Below are 12,923 nucleotides of genomic sequence, written 5' to 3'. Positions count from 1 at the left end.
ACGAAGGAAAAGCACTTTCAATCAAAAAGAATCCCTTTAGGGACTTCTCTGAACACAGACAGCCGTAAGACTTAACTCAGTACTGTATATGCTTCTTGCATTTTCAGGAAATTAGGTGAGGGCTAATGCTAAGACAAAGAAGCAAATAACAAATTACTTTAAAAAATATTTTTAATGTATGTATCAACCTGGACCTGTACTTTATCTGGATTTTCAACTCCTTGCTTTTCATCCTCTTCTTTCTATGAAGTGTCTCTGTCAGTGCTAGAGGGACCGTTCAGCTCAGCATTTCTACCTTGTTATTACTGCATGTTAACTTCAGGAAGATGGCAGTCTGCAGGACTGTGGGTGAGGTAATGGTAATAGATGACTGAAACAAAGGAGCTGGTAAGAACATAAAAATAAAGGAATAAAAGAGTGAGAGGGCACTTTTCCCATACAACCCACAGCTGTGCTGTGGAATGAGTCCAAAGCCTGGACTTTCTACAGGTCAGATTCAGTGAGATGAGGAAGAAGCTGTTACATCATTTTCTCCCTAAACGTGAGAGCAGTTTATCTTGAAATTTCCTCATGTTCACGGAAGCTTTCCATGAAAATAACAAAGAAAGCCCAGGAGTGTCCCATAGGTAAAACTTGCCAAGGATATGTAAGGTGAGGTTTTAGAAACAAATGACATAGTTTTAAACTTCTCAGTCTTTTAAGGGTGGTAGTGAGATCTACTTGTTAGCATACAGTGGCTCCAGGAGTGATACAGAAACCCAGCCTGCATAAACCTATTTGTTCTAGAGTTAATATCAAGGCTGTAAGGCACTTCTCTCTCCTTTTTCATGTGATCTGAGGCACACTGCTCGACTCTCAAACACCTGAAGCAGTTGTGGCCACCAGTGCATCTGCAGCTGCTATCCCTAGGGGTTGGCAAAAGGAAACCACTTCAGGATGAGTGGTTTTCCGCTGTCTATGCAATGTTTATCAGCCTTTTTCAAAAGGTAACTGAGTCCTTTTCCCTGTTACAATAGCCAACAAGACGTGGTAGGGAGGGCATACCTGAGACTTAGGACAAACACAAAGCCATGATTCTTCAGAATATACTTGGAAATCTGTCACATATACAGAACATTTGCATAGCAGTGTCTTTCTCATTCACATTTCCCTCCTCTGCGTTCTTCTACATAAATGACCCCAACTGCCTTTGTTATGATCTCTGCTGAGTAGCCAGATTACTGCAGAATATTTTTGGTACCGGGCAGATGAGGAAGTTTTATGCAGCACTCACAGAACTGTAGGATGCTCCAGAAATACAAATCAGCAACTGTTAAGAGCTTACCCTGACAATGAAAAGCACTGATCTTATTTCAAAAGCAGATAAAAGGAAGTCACTTGACCATGGGCTCTAAGAAATCTGTGGCACTGCTAGAGTAGCATTAGGAAGTTTATTCATCATTCTTAGTAGACAGACTTGGAATTTTTCAGAGTATATTTTCATTAGAATATTCTAATTAAAATACAATACTTCATAGAATTGCACCTATATTAACAGGAAAACTCTCTCAACATAATTTTTAAGTTGAGATATATTTTCTGTTTCATTATCAAAGATCCAGCTCAGTCAATGGCCTCTCACTTCAGGCTCACCGCAGACCTCTGCAAGGTTCATCCTCATGCCCCTGCTCTGCCTAATGCTTTCAATTTTCTAGCTGTGTTTCCTATCAGTTGTTCTGGGAAAAGTCTCTCATATCCTTTTTTAATTCTTTTTTATTCCCTTAACAATGCAGTCATGTGCATTACAAGCACATATCCCCCTTCTCAGATGTGGGTTTCCCTATTTGCACATACCTCCTGTTGGACCTGTGAGTGCCCCAGCTTTACATATATGCCTGCTCCTCCCTACATCTCCACGTGTCAGTGAGAAAACCACCAAGGTCACATACAGACACCCTGGTGTGTGTCCCTGGTGCCGCACCCTGCACTGTCTCTGCCATAGCTAGATGCAGGCTGCTTGTGACGCCAACAGGGAGGATGCTCTGCCTGGCCTTGGCAGAAGTCGTGGTGTCAGTGGAGTAACCTCAGCATCAACGAGGTTTTGACTGCTGCTGTTTACACTCAAAGGGCTCTTTCCTCCCAGTGTCAAATTTTAATGCTTTTTTCAGGATGACTCCTCCTTTGTTTCAAAGCCTGTTTGTAATTCCCTAGTCACTGTTGAACCTGCCTAATGGTGGCTGTTTTTCTCTTTAAAACGATGAATTTTGAGCAAATACCATGCAAACATTCTTATTTTAGCATGCTTTCCAGACCATTTGCTGAGGGTGGGCCATGCAGGCACCCCCACAAGGAACACCAAATAATATCACATTTGTCCTTGTGTAGAATGGGAAAGTATTTGGAAGCTATTTTGCAGAGAAAAGGCAGAATGACACGCTCTAAAACTCACTACATTAATAAGCTTTCCTGATTGCAGAGGATAAGCTCACTAAGTACTTGTAGACAGTAAAGAATGTCAGAAGCCAGTGTGAATGCAGACACAACATGCTTTTTTAAGCTCCTTGCTGCACAGATATGGTCATGTTGTTTTAGCTCAAAGCATCAGCAGGAGGAAGTTGCAAACATCTGTGAGAGAAGGGGTAAATTTGCTCAGTTTGGCTGCCTTTATTTTCATAAAACCTGGGACACAGGCTTTGATCCAGTACTACCAGGCATTGCTGTAGCTACTGATATTAGCACACTTACATAAGTAAAGGTGAATATAAAAACCTCTTGTGATTCCTTTCTCTGTTCCAAGGTGCCAGTCGTGGGTAGTCCTGGGTCCTCAAGGTCTGGGAATAACGGGAGTAAGTTTCAGCACTAGAGAGCCAGAGGAGGGACAGTAAGTGGTGGATAGCCATAAACAATGCATAATTCATTTAACAAAGAGTTCTGGTTAGCTGTTGACAATGATTTATACAGATGTATATTTTACATAACAGAAAGAGAGAGGAAAAACATCATTTTTTATTCTTGAGTTCAACCTAAGTGAAATATTAAGGGAATTATAGCAAAGCGTTTTGGTCTTTATGTTCTGGGGCATACTGATCTTCAGTCCCAACATACAACAGTCTACATTTGCAATGCAAAAAGGTAGTTTGTGAATTCCTGGAACAACTGTTGATGTGATAACACAGGACACTCCTAGTGTGACTGCTACAGGTTAAAAAAAACAAAACACAAACAAACAAACAAAAATGCCACAAACAACAACAAAACCAATCAGAAAAACCTACCCATAAACCAAAATGGTAGATTATGCTATATTCTTTGGGCCTTGGATAAGCAAAAGTTGAGCTCGGTTGCTTTTTGATAGAGCTCCTCCCTAAATCTTAATATGAAGTTTTGTGAAGAAACAAGTATCCATAAGTGGAGATTCTTACACAACTGGGGTTGTAGATTGTACATATAGTAGTAGTCTCAAATTGGCTAGTCTTTGTTGTCACACACAAGGCTGCAACATCATCTTGGAGCCCATCCTATCTTCAAAGAGATTTTGTCGAATGCTTTGTGTAGCCCTAAACTTTATTGTTTCTTTGGAAATTATTTTAATGTTAAACATTAACATAATTAAAAGAAAATAACATGAGCATACTTATAGAAACCTACAAGGAGATACTTGTCAACCTTTGCAAAACGTCATCATAGGATATTTGACTTTGTCTAGTTCCAGTTCTGAGCAGAAGTGTTGAAGGATGTTCCTTGCCCTTTGTAAGATGAGGTCTTGATCTGAACTGTCACTTTTGAGCATAGAATAGCCTCCAAAATCTGGTAATGTGCTCTCTAACATGTGAATTTTATTTCTCCTTCATACTTTGTTTTTTTTTTTTTTTTTGCTTTGTCAAAGAGTTGTCTGTTATTCCTGTTATTTCTCCTTTGACTTCTACAACCTGTTGAGTTCACTCTCCTATCAGTTTGCTAGATGCAGCCATGCACCTGACTAAATATCAAAGCTGATTAAAGGCATTTGGAACTGGTGAAAGTATGGCCATGTGGAGAAAAGGAAAACAGATCAGCTTGCCACCTCAAAACGATTAGAGGGATTCAAACTTGCATATTTTGAATTCAAATAAATTTTGTCTGTTTTTATTTGGCTTGTAACTATTGTGCTATAGAAAAAGTTTCATTGTGTCAGCTAGACACAATTTCACTTCTGAAGAGCACACTGCGTATACTAGAATATGAGATTGGCAGATATGCAGCTTAGTGCTTCAATGGATCTTAATCTCTATGTTGGTCACATATCAGCAGTATTTACTGCTACAGCAGTGAGAACAGTACACGACAGAGAACAGGAGAAGGAAGCAGATCAAATGTTAGGGACAAAAATAGCTGAGAAGTCTTGTCAGAGTGATTGGAAGATAGAGCATGGGTTTTTTCAGTGTTGAAGGATGTATAAAAAAAAGGCAGTTTCCCACCACCAAAAAGTGGTGATCTGTTTAAATAAGTTTCATCACCAGCAATATCAGAGGTCTTGTAGTTACAGGATGACACTTAAGCAAATGGGGTCTAATTTCTGGGTCTGCCATGGATTTTCTGTGTGAGTTAGAGCAAAACTTAGTTTTTCTGGGTTCATATCAGTTGCCTCAGCATAGGTGTCTACTCCCATATGAGACATAGCAGGGTATCTGGAAAGTCTAGGCAGCACTGGCAAGTATGACACAGGACGTGTGGGGAGCCCTGTGGTATTGTGAGGTCATGAATGAAGATCAGGTGGTACATGAGGGGATGTCAGATGGCATTATATCACTATGTGTGGGCAGCTGAGTTCAATCTTCTAATTTTTTTGACACCTGTAAAATGAGGGAAGGAGTAGTTTTTTCTTGCTTTGTTTAATTTCTGTCTTCCCTACTGAGATTTTAGAATAAGCTTTCTAGAGGCTATACATGATATAAAGAGGCTGGGTGATCTTAACATTCCAGCAGTCTTTTTCTGAGCATTCACAAAAATAATTCAGTCTCTTAAGTAATAGCAGAGAGAAAACAAACATGGCAACCTGGTTAATAGAGGTTTGACAGAATAGTAATGTTATATTCAAGAAAAATTAAATTTAGAGTAGCAGGGTGTGAACATGGGCTGTCACTTTATTCACTTAAAGGGGAGATTTTTTTAAGTTGTCTAATAATTGTCAATTTAAGCTTTATTAGTAGCATAAAAAGATCCTTTTTTTCCTGACTTTGAGAGTCACAACTTGCCATCCTTGGTCAGTATGGTGAGAGGTTTTGTCCTGTTTCCATCTGCTTTAGACACTGGAAGGCTCCAGTGCTGTGCTCTTTTACAAGCATTGAACGCCTCTTCTGCGAACCACAGAGAAACCTTTCTTCCCACCTTCAGTTTGGGGCATAGTGAGGGAATGGAGTCACAGGGTCACAGAATGGTAGGCATTGGAAGGGACCTCTGGAGATCATCTCATCCAACCCCGCTACTTGAGCAGGGACACCGAGAGAAGGGGGCACAGGAACGCGTTCAGGTGGATTTTGAATGTCTCCAGGGAAGGAGACTCCACAGCCTCCCTGGGCAGCCTGTGCCACTGCTCTGTCACCCGCACAGGAAAGAAGTTTCTTCTCATATTCAGGTGGAACTTCATGTGTTCCAACTTGTGCCCATTGCCCCTTGGCCTGTCATTGGGCACTATTGAGAAAAGCCTAGTCCCATCATCTTGACACCCACCCTTTATATATTTATAGGTGTTTATAGGTATTTATGAAATCCCCCCTCAGACTTCTCTTCTCCAGGATGAACAAACCCAGGTGTCTCAGCCGTTCCTCATGAGGGAAATGCTCCACCCCCCTGATCATCTTGGTAGCTCTCTGCTGGACTTGCTCAAGCAGTTCCACACCCTCCTTAAACTGGTGGGCCCAAATCTGGACACAGCACTCCAAATGTGGTCTCACTAGTGCAGAGTAGAGGGGGAGGATAACCCCTCTTGATCTACCAGCCGCACTCCTTTGAATGCATCCCAGGATACCGTTGGCCTTCTTGGCCACAAGGGCACGTTGCTGGCTGAGGGTCAGCTTGTTGTCTCCCAGCACTCCTAGGTCCTTCTCAACAGAGCCACTTTCCAGCAGGTCATCCCCCAGCCTGTACTGGTGCATGGGGTTGTTCCTCCCCAGGTGCAGGACCTTACACTTGCTCTTGTTGAATTTCATGAGGTTCCCCTAAGCTCAGCTCTCCAGCCTGTCCAGGTCTTGCTGGTCAAAGCCCTAGATCTTATAAATTACTGTAAGGAAAGCAGAATCTGTGATTACTTGTATCCATGACTGAAAAAAGCAAAAAATACTTATACCTGTTTGGCCTCTGATAAGTTAAGTGGCAAGAACAGAAGTCAGAAGAAAGGATTTTTATGGGATTTAGCAAATGAGCTGTATGTAGTAGAACAACCTAGATCCAAAAAATAAACTTGTTAAGGAGAAAACCTAAAATGAACCTTGGCACAGTCTGATGTGAACAAAGACTAATTTTGAGTTTTATGATTCGAATGCTAGGGTTACTACATTTCACGTAGCCCTGAGCTAAGAGCTAGTGTTTACAGGGGAGTTTTATTCAGTTTAGATATGACCAGTCTGGGACAGGAAAGCTGAACTCAGAAGGTTATTAGTCCAACCTAATGTGCATCTGAAATTAATTGATAAGTTTTATGAAGCTGTTAAAGGTACTTGGCCTGGGTTTGGATTTTTCTAAGTGGTTCGCTCAGAGTATGAATAGCCAAAGCACATAGAGTTTTGGCCGCTTTAGACAGACTGACCCTGCATCACAGTTAACATTGGATTAGTTTGCCTTTCTTTTGGGGGACACCTTCTAAAATGCATTTTCTCTTCTTGCTTTAATGCTCCTTAGATAATTAAAAACAGAAAAGTATTTATTTTTCTTCCTTGTTTCTTTTTCCACAGCTTTAGATATCTATGACATGATTACATCTAGTGCTTTCCTTATTTACACGCTCTACTGTTTCACTTAAAAGGTGAATGTAGGGAGACTCTGCTTCCTCCACACTCTTACAGTGTCCCATCATTAAAATAGAAGGTCAGATAGGTCCTGAATGTCTTCTGCCAACACAGCTTTTTTCTTTTTTTAATCTCACCATGAGATTACAAATATCGAGTGAAATGAGTAACATGTGTCCCGACTGATTAGTCAGTCTTTTAAAACGGAAGCCAAAGACTTCAACCCAGAACCACGCTACAGAGGAGACCAAACACAAAAAAGGAAATTGGGGACAAGTTGTCTGAAAAACTGCGTTTGAGACATACGTCCCACATAACCACACGCTCTTGCCAGACAGACCCAACTCTGGTCTTACGTACTGTCTCCTCATATGAATAAATCAACATATTGAATAGGTCTTCATTACATCTTTTGGTACTATATTTTTTCAATCATGCTATACGTCATTTTCTAAAAAAGAAAAGGTTATTCTTCTGTTTGCTTATAGTGTGATGGGTTGTAACTTAAGCTAGATATTAAAGCAATTAGGGTGTGTATTTTCAGTATATGTAATTCAATTTTCTTGAAAATACTGTTCCCTGACTGACTTTACAACAGTTAATCCTGAGGAAAAATGTTCTAAAATATGTTAAAGACCTGGTCAAATGAAATTTTAACTCAGTTATTATAACATTTGGGTCTAAGAATGAAGTAGATTGTAAGCCTGATGTCGAAAGAAACATTTTAAATATATTTAAACGGTCTTTCTTTAAAATGCATTTCTTTAAAATGGTTTTATTATTATAAGCACAAGCCCAATCATAGAATCATAGAATCGTTAAGGTTGGAAAAGACCCTTAAGATCATCAAGTCCAACCGCTAACCTCTCACTGCCAAGTCCACCACTAAACCATATCCTCAAGCACCACGTCTACCCTGCTTTTAAACACCTCCAGGGATGGAGACTCAACCACCTCCCTGGGCAGCCTATTCCAATGCTTGACAACTCTTTCGGTGAAGAAGTTTTTTCTCATGTCCAACCTAAACTTCCCCTGGCGCAGCTTGAGGCCATTTCCTCTTGTCCTATTGCTTGTTACTAGGGAGAAGAGTCCGACCCCCGCCTCACTACAACCTCTTTCAGGTAGTTGTAGAGAGCGATAAGGTCTCCCCTCAGCCTCCTCTTCTCCAGACTAAACATGTAATTGTGATTGATGAACACAAAAGATAGTATATAAAAGAAAGCTTAATCGATCATTTTTTAGTTTAAACTTTTATACTTTCAATTTGAAATTATTCGTATGCGGCATTTAGTTGTGCAGTGAGACATAACTTCTGTCTGTTTAGAGCATGGGGAGGGTGAGGAGGTTTGGGTTTTTTTGTTTTGGCTTGATTTTTTTACCAGACTAAAACTTGCAAAAATTAATGAAGTTCCCCTATCTTACTAATATATCTGTAGACACTATTAAATTTACTAGCTTTTGCCTTTGACAAGACTATGTAAAGGCTTAAAGAGAATGACAGTCATTATTGGTGGTGGTTTTTGCTTTTTTTTTTCAGTTAGACATGATAGGGACAAGAATGTCCTGGTTAGTAGAACTATGATTCCATTTGTAGGTGATCCGAAAACTATGTATATTCACTCATATGCATTCCCTTCCGTATTAAATGCACCATAATCTGGTCATCTTTACGTAGTTCTGTATTAAACCCATAGTTTAATTTCTCATCTCAGATAATAAGGGAAAGATTAAAGTCTCTAACAAATAAAATACCTTGGTAATATGACTTATGTTCCTGTAGTTGATCAGCCCTCAGACCTTCAACTGAGTTCACTGGGATCTTGAAAAATGTAACTCTAGAAATGCTCCTTAATCAAGTTCATTAATCATTGGTATGATTTTCAAGTTCTTGCAAATCCTGCTGACAATGAAACAATGCAACTGCCAGAGATTTTAAACTGTTTCTAGCTGTTAATAGCAACCAGTGTATATCATTGAATAACTGTCCAACAGCCAGGGTGTTCTGTGTTTTCTCTTTTTGAGCGTTATTTGATTAATGTTAGTATGCTCAGCTTGCATTAAAAAAGATTTATAGATGGAAAACAATTTCATGTACCTCATGAATAGCAATAAAACAACACGATGCTGCTGATTCTGAAGTTCACGTGAGTACTTATGAGGTTCATGACGTTTACAGCAGGGCCTACAGTAATTCTAGATGACAGATCACAGAGGTAATGATAAGATTATAAGGGGCTTAAAAATATTTGCAAAATATTTTAATACAATAGATTCAGAGATTTTAAACCCCCAAAAGACCTTGATGACCTAGTTTGACCTGCTGCAAAATAAAGGCTTTAGAATCATGTACGAGTAAAACATTCTTTAGAATGCTATCCAGTTTGTATTTAAAGTCTCAGTTTAAATCTAACATGTCTTAATGCAGTGTTATCATTAAAAATGTGTCTCATTCTAGTTTGAACTTCTCTTGCTTTTGTAATTTTATTTTGATTATAAGCTGTGATTAAGTTATTTGTTGGTTTGTTCCTTGAAAAATGAAACATATTGAATTTCTTTATTCTTTTACTAGTAAGGAGACTGCTGGACCTCAACCCTGGTTCTCTTTATAAGCCTTTTAAATTTGAAAATGGTAGCTTTAAAGCATGGAAAATAGAAGTTATCTATGGGGTGGTATTTTTGGCCCACTTTGTAGGCAAGGACATTAATACCTTTCTGTATGAATAATCAAAATACAAAAATAAACTTCCTAATCACTTTTGGAATGCAGAAAATATGCATGTGCATGTATATAATATATACATATAATATAACACAGATTTTGGGGTTATAGTCTGTTGGCCTGGTATCTACTTGCTATGGGTGATGTGTAAACAGCTCCTGAATTAGAAAGAATGCGGTTTTGTACATGAAGAACAGGAATAGTTTTCCTTTTTTGATTCTGCAGACTACTTTTCAAAGGAAACTGCAGTTTAATTATCCACAGCACTTGCATACATTGATAGCTATTTGGAAATGGTCCCATTCGTTTTTCAGTAGTTGGAGATTTTACAGGGTAGTGCATATTTTTCAGAAACATTTTTAATAAAACAAAAATGTCTTATTGATATTTTTTTTAAAAGAACACTTTTTCTTATATGCCAAAGTTTAAAAAGAAGACTTCTCAATTTTCACCAGTCCTTTAAATAAGAAATCCCTTGTACTGATCTTTAAGACACAGTCAGTGCAGGCTTTTGTTAGTTTGTGATGGGGGACCGCATGAATGATGTCATTCCTCAGTGATAGACGTGTCATCAGATCTTGTGGAATATGAAGTCATGGAAAGACAGCTATGATCAGAAATTATTACATGTGTTTTGAAACACCTTCCCTACGCAAAGAATCAGAGTGTGAGCTAGCTGCCTGGTGTATACTGTCATTGTAGGTGCCCTAAAATATTGAAGGTCTAGGGCTGTCAGCTATGACATTGAACCTACAGACCTCTGCCCTTCTGAAGTAGTAACTAAGGGCAAGTAGGATCCTGTTCAGCATGTAAAATAATGTCATTAATTTTAAATCTCTCCCTGGGTATTTTGGTAAGTAAAATAGGGTGACGGTCGTATTTTTAACCTAAGGTTGAACCTTGATATCAGTACTCTGGATCTTTACTATTATTATCCTACAGTTATGGCTGAATGAGCACTTGCGACTCTTCCTTTTTGGAAGCCTTTGCCCAATGGTATCTAAAGACTGAACAGTCTCTTTTATCAGAGCAGAAAACCAGATAAATCTCTTTACATATAAAGCCTTGCTGTCCCCTGCTGGTAACTCGTGTAAAATTTTTTTTTTTTTAACACCTTTTACAGAGTCTTGTCTGAGCCCACTTTGCTGCAAACTACCATTCTTTTTGTCCCTTTAAACCTTGGTAAAGTTTTTGTTTCTTTGTTTCTTTTATTTTTGTGCCTGTGCTTGAGTGATTTTGGTCATTGAGGCAGAGTCCTCAAAGCCAGTGGTTCTGCCAGTGTCTGCTGCTGTATGTAACCGTGTAAACAGGATGGAAACCAGGTAAGAAGCCAGGTTCTATTCCTGGATGATTTATTCTTCATAAAAAGGGAGATTAATGAATTATCAAACTTGTTTCCCAAAGAAATGGAGCCTACTTATCATGTTATCTTCTGTCTGCCTGGCCACCTTGCACAGCAACTCTTTAATCTTTCAGCCAATTGTAACTGAACTTGACGGAGAGGTGCAGGTATGGTCCTTCTGGCTTTATGAAACTGGTGACTGAGTAGGCTGGGTTTGATATACTGCTGACAAACAGCACATGATGTCTCCAAACCACGTGCTGTTTCTGCTGTTCCTTTTCTTGCTGGAGGCCCACAGGCAGTGGGAGGGAGAAAGCATGAAACATAAGGGTTGTGGGTGTAGAAAATAGTGTCTTGTGTAAGGGTGAGGTGGTAGGTGACAGCAGGGCAACTATGTGATATTCGGAGTAGAAGACACAAGTTTCCATAGTGAAAAAAGGCTTCACTGGTTCCAGTGTTCTCACCACAACTTGGTGAAAAGATGCAGTCACAAATGCCATAGCTAGATTTTTACTTCTCAGTCTAAGAAGGAGATGTCTTTGAGTGGAAAAGGGGATTGTGTACCAGACTTGGTCAGGATGGGTAATTCAGGAGTGGCAAGGAGGAGAATACAGTGGGCTGACTCAAGCATGCATTAATAGGTGGGCATGTTAGCAGATACTTTCCCTGCAAGTCACCACCTTCTTTGTGTTGAGACGGCCCTTAAAACCTGCAGTTGTGGAAATATCATAGCTATACATCTATTTATAGATGAATAGGCTCAAATGTGGGCCAGAGTGCTACCTCCATCCTCCTCCCACAAGTCAGACAAACCAAAAAAAGCACACAAGCCCATAAAGTCCACCCACACACACAGTAGCATTTAGCCTTCCGTGGGTAGAGACAGGCAGGGGATCACATCATCAGAACCTCAAAAACCAAAATACCTCAAATCAAGAGAAAAGGCAAGAGGATGGAATGGGAAGTGGGGACAATGAGTCTGGCTTAAAAAAAAAAAAGTCAGTATAGAAGAACCTCACTATAGAAGTTCCTCGCTCTAAAAGAACTGAAACTACTGCTTTTACAGAAGAACCCACACCAGTCAGACAGACGCCCCTTAGTCACAAGATAAGCAGCATATGGAGTGAGGGAGAATTGAGATATGTGTCCTGTGCTCTGCACGTGCCTCCAGACGTCCCGTCTTAGCTTGTAAATCACCGGTTATTTTCAAGAGAGAAAGTGTTGTGGTGATGAAGAAAATAGATTCCCCCCTCCAACTTTGTCCTGAGAAAATTTCCTGACAACGCTTTTGAAATATATTTTTTTCTTTCGAATATCTGGGGGTTCACTCAGAATTTTCCCTTCAATAAGCTTTTGTTAAAAAATCCTAGCCAGGTTTTATCACTTGACATACAGAAACAGATTTGCAAGCTACTCATTTGTATATTGATTGCAAGATATGAACTTGGACGGATACAGGATACAAAGCTGAGGAATTGAGGTACCAATAAGTTAGGAGCAAAAATATTCACTGTTTCAGGTGCATCTGTTGAAAGCCTCCAGTTTTGTATCTCTGCCACCTTCCAGCTCTCCATTTTGCAGGCAGTTTGTGTATGGTAGTTTACAGCTTCCTCATGAAGTCCACTGGGGCATTATTCTGCCTGTGTTAAAGGAAAAAACCAAAAAGGCACAAGGAAGTATACAAGGGCTGTGTCACAGTTTGAAGATTCTTACAGAGCCTTCACAGTTTGCAATTCCAGTTCTGTGTATGCAAGTGACTACATACAACTTTGTGATCATACCCTTACCACTAACCCTATAACTGCGGGAGCACAAATGAAGGAAATGGAGTTTTCACCTATCTTCTTGCATAAATCTAAACTGATTTCTAAGATGGCTTCAGAGGAAATCTGTATTTCTG

The sequence above is a fragment of the Phalacrocorax carbo genome, chromosome 6 (assembly GCF_963921805.1).
Source record: "Phalacrocorax carbo chromosome 6, bPhaCar2.1, whole genome shotgun sequence".
Lineage (NCBI taxonomy): Eukaryota > Metazoa > Chordata > Aves > Suliformes > Phalacrocoracidae > Phalacrocorax > Phalacrocorax carbo.
This window is presented reverse-complemented; position numbering follows the sequence as displayed.